General features: G+C 42.7%; 1 pseudogene; it reads left to right on the top strand.

Moving 5' to 3' along the window:
- Positions 1–205: 205 nt before the first annotated feature.
- On the top strand, positions 206–408 carry LOC144494484 (U2 spliceosomal RNA; annotated as a pseudogene).
- The last annotated feature ends 10,636 nt before the right edge of the window (positions 409–11,044 follow it).

Genomic DNA, 11,044 nt, shown 5'->3' on the forward strand with positions numbered 1-11,044 from the left:
ATTGGAGGTTTGTAAATGCTTGAAATTGGGAGCTGGAGTCAAGAGGAATCTAAACCTTTTCATCGTTCATTTAGTCTAGAATTGCATGTTTTCCACCTGGACAGTAATGTGGTGGGCTTTATAAAGGGCAGTGAATTTGCTTTGTCAGATTTCTGCCCGGGTGATGTAGATGAAAATCTACCTTCTTATCTCTATTATTCTCACTATCGCTTCTCAGCCTTTTGGCTAAGCGTGAGATCAGGTGTAATACATGTTCTTGTCAACTTGGATCTGGTATGCCCCTTGTTTGGGGCATACCAGATTCAACTGGATTGAATTGTTTTTTGGAGCAAGCAAGGAGATGGATTATGGGCTTGTCCCATCCACTCCACACAATGGCTTAGTAATTCTGAGAAAGGAATAATTTTTTAAAAATTACTCTCACTTTCTTCTTATTCCTGCTGATAAAAGTGGAGTCCAGTGGTCCTGTTCAGCATTGAAATGCAGGCATGTTGAAATTTTCAGAGCTGCCCATTTTTGGGAAACAAATGTATGTCACCTGTCAAGACCATGCAGTCTATCTTCTTTTTAAATTATTTCTTAACCTCTCCTATCCACCTTTGCACCATATACTTTTATTCTGTGGAATGTGCTTTCTGAATGACCGAGCATGGTGATCTATTGTTAGAACTGTAAAGGATTTTAAACTAATTTTTGATGGGTGAGAAAGGTCCTGAAGGATTCAGTGTGGAAGTATATATGTTGATGAACACTGCCTCGAGAATTAAAGTAATTGAGCAGGAAATTATATCAATAAATATACACCTTAAAGACCAGCGTGATAGTAACGCTTGATCATTAAAATAGCCAATCAGGATAAAAATATACTTGATGGAAAATGTAAGCTGTGATATATATTGGTTTACTTCAGGGGTATCACTCTCACCTCTATGTTGGAAGGTTGTGGATTCAACCCATATTTGGGGCATAAGCACATTGATCTACTCTTAATATTTACATTTCAAAGAACCGCCAATGATTGACAAATATAAAACCTATTCAATATTTCCAGTGCTGATGAATCCATTTTAGACAGCTGCTTCATTGAAGCATTCAGTATGGCTAAATATTTTTATCTCCACAAACTCAATTGCTTTTTATTTACATCTATGTTTTCCACAAATAATAGTGAAGGCAGAATTTCAGATGCTGGTTGCCTCTTGAACTCATTTATGCTATTTTCTCTAATGGCTCTCAGTAGTAAACTTGTTTTATGAAGTGTGTTTGTTAACTGCTATGAGTACCTTTTCCAACTTGTTCCACTGGAAGTGCTGATCAGAAATGTAAGAATATCTTGCACATGTTTTTACTATATACCTTAAAACTAATCGCTAGCAATTCATGCAATGCTAGAATTTATGATATCTGTTTTTAGCAGATGAGACTCCTTGTTGGGACCATGAAACCAGTGGATTACTGCACATGTGTTTTCCTTGACTTTCTTTCTTAGTTTTTAACTTACGTCTCTTGATATTTGAACCCTTCACCATTGTGACCATGTAGCCTCAACCATGTCAATGTCAATGCCCTTTAGAAACTGATATGGAGGGTGATACTAACACATCAATACTTTGTTGAGTCTCAATCCTACAGATAATCTTGAATCTGATCAGGAAGTAGAATCAGTATGGTGGAAATTCGAAATATCAAGAGTCAGTAAATGCCGGTGGGAGTAGTTTTTAGGCACCCTAGCGTTAGTTAAACTGTTTGACAAACTTTTAAGCAAGAATAATGGAAGCTTGGAACAAAGGCTATACAACAATCATGGGGTTTTTAAAATTTTTGTATAGACTGGAAAAATCTAATGGGCAAAGGTGGTCAGGAGAAGTTGTTTGACAGCTTCATACAACAATGTATAGTGAAACCAACTAAAGACAAAGCTGTCTGAAATCTAGTATGTGTAAAGAAAGTGTTAATTAGTAGTTTCATTTTAAATGATCCTCTGGGAAAAAGTGATCATGATATAATTGAATTTGATATTAAGTTTGCCAAGTCCAAAGCGATAATCTAAATTGTAAACAAAGCTGATTATGAAGGTATGAGGGGAGAGATAGTTATGGTTCATTGGGTGATAAAACTAAAAGATATTGTGGTAAATAAACAGAAGGAAACATTTAAAGAAATTATTCAAAATGGTCAACAACAAGATGTTCCATTAAAAACCAAAAACTCAGCAAGAAAGATCTGTCTGTGGCTTACATAGAAAGTTAAGGACAATGGTAGATTAAAATACAAAACTTATACGCCAAAAATCTCAATCTTTGTGCGCAGTTGGGATTCTCCGGTGCAATGGAAAGTGAATGAAATTTTGGTTGGAACACCAAATTCTCCATTCTCACTTGCAGTGGAGCGGCTATGAACGAGATCAGAGAATCCCACCCATGCCCACCTCACATACCAGTGCCTGTTCGGGTCAATGCACCTAAGCAGTACATCTTTCAGTCTGTGAGAGGAAACCAGAGGAAACCCACGCAGACACGGGGAGAAGGTGCAAACTCCACTTGGTTATGAAGATTAGAAATAAGCTTGAGGGAGGATTGGGACTGTTTTAAAAACCAGGGATGACCAAAAAAGGGCTCATAAAACTGAGGGGTTTAAAGTAGTTACTATTAACAGAGTAAAAAGATTAGGGAAATTTAAGGTATTACAAGCCAACAAATGTCCAGGATCTAATGGCCTCCTCCTATACTTCTAAAAGTGGTAATACAGAATTAATGGATGCACTGGTCATGATTTTACAAATTCTAGAATAGTCCCAGTGAATTGGAAGTGAGTAAATGTAACGGCCATAATTTTCCGACTGTTCACGCCAGAAGGATTTTCTCATCCTGCTGCATGAATGGAGATTTGGCTTGTTGCCAAAACCTCCGTCTTCACTGCAGTGAGAGCACAGTGTGAGCGGATGGTAAGATCACGCCCAACATCTATTCAAAAAAGGAGGGAGAAAAAAAAACAGAGAACAATGGGTCAGTTAACACAACTTTGGTCTTTGGGAAATACTGAAATCTATTAACAATGCACTTAGAAAATCACAACATGACCAGATAGAGTTTATATGGTTTTATACAGGAAAATTGTGTTTGACAAATTTATAGATTTTGTTGTGGATGTAACTAATAGGGTAGATAATGGGAATCTAGTCAATGTAGTATACTTGGATTTCCAAAAAATATTTGACCAGGTGATACGCAAAAGACTAATACTTAAGACAAGGTTCATGGAGTTGGGGCAATATATTGGCATGGATAGAGGACCGGTTAATGAACAGAAAGAAGAAAATAGTGTTACGATCCCAGATGAGAAGGAGTAAGCTGATTCCCCTTTTTTTCCAACCTCTTCTGTTGGTTGCAGCAAAGGTTTGTTTAAAATGGATACTTTTTCCCAATCACAATGCATTTATTTTTAAGAAGCCAATTCTTGACTCAAAGAGTAAGTTTATTAGTTAATCAAACACAAGAGAAAATAGTAAAGATACAACACACACACAGATCAGAAATGAGAAGTTAAAGAGTACAAATCAAATTTTAAAAAGAATATACAAATCAGTCTTTGACTTGTCTATGAGGTGTAGATGATGGTACGTTGCAGCTGTAAAGCTAGATGATTCCAGTAGAATTTGGAGCTGTTTTTGTTTTTTCAGTCTATTGGAGACACTTGTCAGCTTGTCCCCAGAGGGACATTGCAGGATTAACTGAAGAGGCTTTGCTGTTTGTTTCTGCTTGTGTCTGCTAGACAACCTTCCTTCAGCAGTAGAGACAGAGAAAGGTCCTTCTTGGTCTTTGTTTTTCTGTTTCTATCACTCCATGGTCTCCAGATAGTTTTTTTTAAGCTATTTTCCTTGTGTATCCCTGAGAGGGGAAATAGTAATATTTTGCATTCATCTCAGTTCTGTTAACATATTCCGAGTGATAGATCAACAGGATGACTCTAGAGATGCAGTATACAATCTCCATTGTCCTCACAAACCCAGGAGATACATCCAGCCTTTTGCATTTTCCACACCTTTCTTTTGAATGTCTGTTTGAAGCAGGTAAGTCACCTCTTTAAGTGTGAAATCCCATGTCCTCCCAGGATGGTCCATCAGTATAATCCACATAGGACCTTTCCAGAAAAACACAGGTCTTCCTTAAAATGTTCAATATGCCCGTAGGTAGTTGAGGAAGCTGTAGTGTACTTACATGACAATGGAAATAAATTGGGCCTTTTTGGTGTTGACATGTTGTAACTAGTGGAGTGCCACAAGAATCAGTGCTGGGTCTCAGTGACTTACAATCTATATTCATGATTTGGATAAAAAGACTGAGGGGCCAATTCTCCCATCGCGTCGTGCTAATTTTTTAGTGCGGCGGGCCAAGAGAATCGTGTGTGGGCCGATTCATGGGATGTGTGCATCTGTTTCCGCCATGCACACATCTCCGAGCGTCGGATATCCCGACCATGCTGGAAACCGGTGGGAACAGCAGGTAAGTGATTTAAATCTTATTTTAATGTTATTTAATTGTGATTAGCAGGCCTGGGACTGAAGTCTCCAGGTCCACGAGCATCTCCCACCTCGCCAGCATCTCCTACCCTGCCAGCATCTCCCACCCTGCCAGTACAATTTCACTCCGGCGGGGTTCACACTAGCTCTCCACTTTTGGGGAAGTAGCAGGAGACCCAGCTGGAGTGAAGGGGGGCAATTGGGGCCCCCAGGTGGTCAGGCAGCAGGAGTGTGGTGCCCCCTGAGCATGGGCACACTGGCACTGCCCAAGGGCCAAAATGTCCATGTCCAGCGAGCACCTTGGCACTGTCCATCAGGCATGCGGCAGTGCCAGGGGGGCAAGGCCTGGGGCAGGCCTGCTGGGGACAAGGTCTAGGGGGGGCGGTCTGTGAGGGTGGGGGTTCTCGCTGCCAGTCTGCATGGGGATCGGTCGGGGCTGGAGGGAGACAAGTGATTGGGGCAGGCTGGGGGGGTGTGGTCTGCTGGGTGGGCCTGCCTCCTGTGAGAGGGGGTCTGCTGGGGAGGGAGGGGGAATTGGCACTGCTGGGGATGGGAGAGAGGGCGGAGCGGGGTGCTCCGGGATGGGGGATATTCAGGGCTGGCCTGCAAATGGACGGGGGCCAGCGATCATGCCGTGGGGGGCAGGAGGGGCAGCAGTGCAAGCGTCCTGGGCTGGCCAGCGATTGAGCTGGCGAGCAAAGTGCAGGCTGAGAGTTCGGGGCCACTGCGCATGCGCAGAGTTCCGGAACTGTCGGACTCTGGCGTGAATAGGCCCCGCCCCCGAGCTTTTAAAGATAATCATGATTGTGACCTCTGCATTGCACAGAGTGTGGGAGATTCTTGTGTGAACTCCCACTGAAAAAACAATCGTCATTTACACCAGTTTTCCCGCAAATTCAGCACAAAGAACTTTTTTGGGAGAATCGCCACCTGAAAGTAATACATCCAAGTTTCTGATGATACAAAACTAGGAACAATGTGGCGAATAATGTTTAATGTGGGGAAATGTGAGGGTATTCACTTTTGTAGTAAGAACAAAAAAGAAAATTTTTTTTTAAAGCATGTATATTTAAGGAAGGATATAATTACCATGGAGGCAGCACAGTGAAGATTCACTGGATTGGTTTCTGGGGTAGTAGCATTGTCCAATGCTGAGAGGACTGAGTAAATTGGGCCAATGCTACCTGGAGTTTAGAAGAATGAGAGATGATCTCCTTGAAACATACAAGATCCAGAAGGGGCTTGATACACTGAGAGGTTATTTCCCCCGGACTATGGAATCTATAATACAAGGGCACAGCGCCAGGATTAGTGGTCAATTATTTAGGATTGCGATGAGGAGAAATATTTCACCCAGAGGGTTAACGAAGATTTGCAATTCCCTATCTCATGCTCTAATGTTGATTATACTGAAGGCTGAGATTGTCAACTTATTGATATGTCAAGGAGCAAGAGATAAAGGGAGCAGGTGGGAAAGTGACATTGAGGCAGAAGATCAGCCATAATCGTTTTCCATGGCAGGATGGGTTAGAGAAATCATATGGTCAATTCTTGCTCCTATTTCATTCGCTCATTTGTTTTTCAATCCATTTCTCTTTGCTCCATCATAATCTTTCAATGGGCTGGCGGTAAATATACCATTTAAATAGTAAATTATGAATTTAAGATTTAAAGAATACAGTTTGTAATTTTTCCATATTTTATCCTACCATGTTGACATTTTCATTAGAGTTCAGTCAGTTGTTAGAACATGGGAATGCTGTAAATGCTTAGGCCAATCATTCCAGGGATTTTCCAGGATCCTTCATCCATGCTCCAAATGAACTTTATGGGATCCATTCGTAGGTATGTCGGCTGCCACTACACCATCAGACTTCAGCACGAAGGGTGACCGAGGTGTAGCTCAAGATATTTTTTAAGGGAAGTATAGATAAACATTTGAAACAGACAAGGAGATTATTGGGGTGTTAACTTAACATTGAAGCCCCTTTTGCCTGAACATAAGTGGGAACTGTCAAGATACTAGCATCTCAGGATGTGATTTTAGTTGGAATGTCATTGTGTATTTACTTTTGGTGGATTGGCCATTGAGCAGAAAATTGAAATGGGAGAGAAATGTTCTGTGTAACAAAATGAGTCAATAACAAAAATAGGTAATCAGTTAAAAAAATGAATAAAACAAACAGTGGGCTGACACCACATTTGTGGAGAGATTTCTGGTGGAAATACATCAAGATCAGGTTTGGAATTTTCCCGTCCTGCCCACCATGGGAATTGTAGCGGGTGGGGCAGGACTATGCAAAGGTCCATTGAACCCTGGTGGGATTTTCTGGTCTTGGGGCGAGTGTGGCTGGAAAATCCCAACTCAGGTCTCCTGCCCACCCAGTGTAACCTCACTCTGATCGCAGGGACAGGCTGATTCAAATATGATGCAGTTAAGGTGAACCTAGATAAATACATGAGGGAGGAAGGAGTAGAGGACATGTTGATGGGGTGAGACAAACTAAGATGAGAAAAAGCTTTCGTGGAACATAAACATCTGCATAGATCAGTTTGGCTGAATGATCTGTTTCTATACTATATTTTCTTTATAATTCTATTCATGTGTGATTCAGCACTGTAGGGGGTAGGGGAGAGGATGGTGGCCTGTGCGTGATTATTCAACCATATAATTGGCACAAAATCATGCACAATTTGCATTGGAATTTCCCAATCATGTTTTATGGAAGCGCAGGGTTGGAAAATTACCTCATGTTCTTTGCTTAAAATTATCCAATGTCTTTGTGATAGAAACCCCAGTTTTTAAGCCTTTCCTTGTAACCGGAGGCTTTCATCCCTGATATAGTTCTGACCAGCCTTCAGTGTACCACTTCCTAGTAGCTTTTCTATTATGGGGGAGACTGGCAAAAAGTTTGGAAATGTTTAAAACTGCAACATGTTTCAATGTTTAAAACTTAACAACTTCAAAGGTCAGAATTTTATGCCCCTCCCAGGAGTAGAGGTTTATTTATAGCATGGAAACAGACCCTTCGGCCCAACTTGTCTATGCCACCTTTTTTTTTTAAAACCCCTAAGCTAATCCCAATTGCCCACATTTGGCCCATATCCCTCTATACCCATCGTACCCATGTAACTATCTAAATGCTTTTTAAAAGATAAAATTGTACCCGCCTCTACTACTACCTCTGGCAGCTTGTCCCAGACACTTACCACCCTCTGTGTGAAAAAATTGCCCCTTTGGACACTTTTGTATCTCTCCTCTCACCTTAAACCTATGCCCTCTAGTTTTAGACTCCCCTACCTTTGGGAAAAGATATTGACTATCTACCTTGTCTATGCCCCTCATTATTTTATAGACCTCTATAAGGTCACCCCTCAGCCTCCTACGCTCCAGAGAAAAAAGTCCCAGTCTATTCAGCCTCTCCATATAACTCAATCCATCAAGTTCCGGAAGCATCCTAGTAAATCTTTTCTGCACTCTTTCTAGTTTAATAATAGGCAGGGAGTTGGGGAAAGTGTAAAACCAGGTGAGATGGTGGGGATGCCATGCTTGTTGCCTTCCTGCCTCCAGTGCTATTTTATCAGCAGGGAGGTGGTGGGGTAGCAAGCCCTTGTAATCGGCACTCCTGACCTCTCACCGGGGCCCGCCTGATAGGCTGTGGTGACCCCTCACCCCACTTAGCTGCACTCTGGGCTGGGACAGCTGCAAAGCCAACAGTTGATACTAATCCTGGTTGCGCTGCTGTGACCCGCTTCACCACTTCTGGATGTCCAGCCCCCCCCCTCCCACCCCCACCCCCACCCCCATCCCCACCCCTTCCCCCTGATGTCCAAACTCCCCAGTGTCCAAATCCCACTGCACAATGTCTGACAAACCCCACTTGAACCAATCTCAGACATTCAGCATCCCCCCTGATAGCAAGCCCCTCGACCTCTGATTCCCTCTCATCCTATCCACTTACCTTAGAGTCTTACCTTCTTCCTGGCCAATCATTTACAATGGGACTTTTAAACTCACCTGCTTTACAGCAGCTAATGCAGTAAAAAGGGGCATGTCCTCTATAATAACTCCAGCAGACAGCTGTGAAGGAACCATGTTTTTATTGTACTAAATGAAAATAACGAATTACCACAAGCCTGCGGTGAACACAACGGGTCCCAACTGGGACTAAAGGATAATGAACCCACACAGGGTTTTGCTTTATACAGGGCTCGGTATATGAGCTCCACCTGATTAGCTAATTACCAATCCCCAGGGAGCTCATATTCAACAAGCCCAACTGGGAGGTCCATTAGTGATTCCCCATGCAGATCATGGGGGTTATCACATCCTCCTTCATTCCGACTCCCTTTCACTTTGATGTTGAGCCTCATGGATAGTTGCACTGTCTGGCTCTCACCTGGCCTGAGTCAGGAAGCTCAGGCGAGACAGGCACGAAAGAAATTTGGTGGATGAAAACGGGTACGGAGTGGCAATCCGATGTTGATTGCCGCTCCAAGGAAGTTATGGCCCAGGAACTCTGTTTCTCTTTCCACAGATGCTATCTGACTGTTTTTTGAAATTTGTTCAGGGGATGTGGGCATTGCGAGCAGGGCCAGGATTTATTGCCCATCCCTAATTGCCCTTGAACTGAGTGGTTTGCTAGGTCATTTCAGTGGGCATTTAAGAGTCAACCACACTGCTGTGGATCTGAAATCACATGGAGGCCAGACCAGGTAAGGACAGGATATTTCCTTCCCCAAGTGAATCAGATGCGTCTTTACAATAATCAAAAATGGTTTCATGGTCATCATTAGACTTGTTTTTTATTCCAGATTTTTAAAAAATTCAAATTTCACCATCTGCCATGGTAGATTTGAACCCTGGTCCCCAAAGAAATATCCAGGATCTCTGGATTACTAACCCAGTGACAATACCACTGTGCCGCTGCCTCTTCTCCTGATTTGTAGCACTTTCTGTTTTTATTTCATAAAGTTTTAAGTTTAAAGTTTATTTATTAGTGTCACAAGTAGGCTTACATTAACACTACAACAAAGTTACTATGAAAATCTCCGAGTCACCACACTCCAGCCCCATTTTCGGGTACACTGAGGGAGAATTTAGTATGGCCAAGGCATTTAACCAGCACATTTTTCGGCAATGGGAGGAAACCGGAGCACCCGGAGGAAACCCACACTGACATGTTACTGAATGAAGCTCCAACTACTTCTGTCTCTCTGCAGCCTGCAGTGCAAGTATACAGGGAGGTGAGAGACCAGCCCACAGTCCACATGGCTTCTCCACCACCCCCAGCCCCCGAAGATGGGATCCTGAAACTGGAACTGCGAACAGCAAAAGGTAGAGCTGCCCTGGAGAATTTACTTTCTTTCTGTGTGAGGTTGCTCCAATTTGGGCAATGGGAAAAATTGCTGTGAATATGGAGACAAGGCAGCCTAATCTTCTGCAATGAGAGAAATTTCCTGTAGAGAATCAACCCAGGGACAAAATTACTGTATAAGATTCTGCAGCTTCTGAAGTGATAAAGATTCTGCCCCAGCCTATCTGCCGACCTCCAGCTCTGAAGATAAAACATTCAGCTGGTGCTGAAATATAGGTGGGAATTAACTTTTGCCCTTGGAATGTACCCACTCTTTAACAGTGTGATCCTCTATGGGCTCTGATATGGACACAGGCAAGGCTTCGTCTGTCAAAGACTTTCATGAACAACAGGAGATAAAGTTGACAATGAATGGGTAGTTTCAGTGAAGCTAAGGTCTGAAAGTTGTCCTGTCACTAAAGGCGCAGCTGATTCTTCCAACAAGACAACAGAGACAGTAAAAGATGCATCTAATAATGGGAAAGATGAGAAGTCCCATTCTCCAGGTCTTCCATCTCTAATAGATCACTCAGGACTGCAAGGGTTCTTCCACATCACTCTGGGAAGAGCCAATTCAGATGCAGCAGGTCTTCATGGGATGGTCACCATTTGCTGCATTGCCATTTGTATCGGCCACCTCTGGCCTTACTTTGTGAAGAACTGAGAGATTCTTAACTTTCTTGTCTGCCCCTGGGCAGACACCATGGTGGATGGTGTCTCTGTGAAAGAAAGGAATTTATTGCTGAGTGTATAAACTTCCTCAGCTTCTGAAAGCTGTATTTGCACTGCTTCAAAATAAAATGATGAAGGTTGTTGCGTGAAGGGCAGTGAGTCATTCCAATGATGAACATTGGAACATTAGGGGCATTGAGTTTGAAAATTGGCAAGTCATGTTGCAGCTTTATAGAACCTTAGCCGCACTTGGAATATAGTGTTCAATTCTGGTTGCCACACTACTAGAAGGATGTGAAGGCTTTGGAGAGGGTACAGAAAAGATTTACCAGGATGATGCCTGGTATGGGGGGGCATTAGCTATGAGGAGAGGTTGGAGAAACTTGGTTTGTTCTCACTGGAATGATGGAAGTTGAGGGGGTGACCTGATAGAAGCCTACAAGATTATGAGGGGCATGGACAGAGTGGATAGCCAGAAGCTTTTTCCCAGGGTGGA

This window comes from Mustelus asterias, chromosome 5 (genome assembly GCF_964213995.1).
Source record: "Mustelus asterias chromosome 5, sMusAst1.hap1.1, whole genome shotgun sequence".
In the NCBI taxonomy this organism is placed as follows: Eukaryota; Metazoa; Chordata; class Chondrichthyes; order Carcharhiniformes; family Triakidae; genus Mustelus; species Mustelus asterias.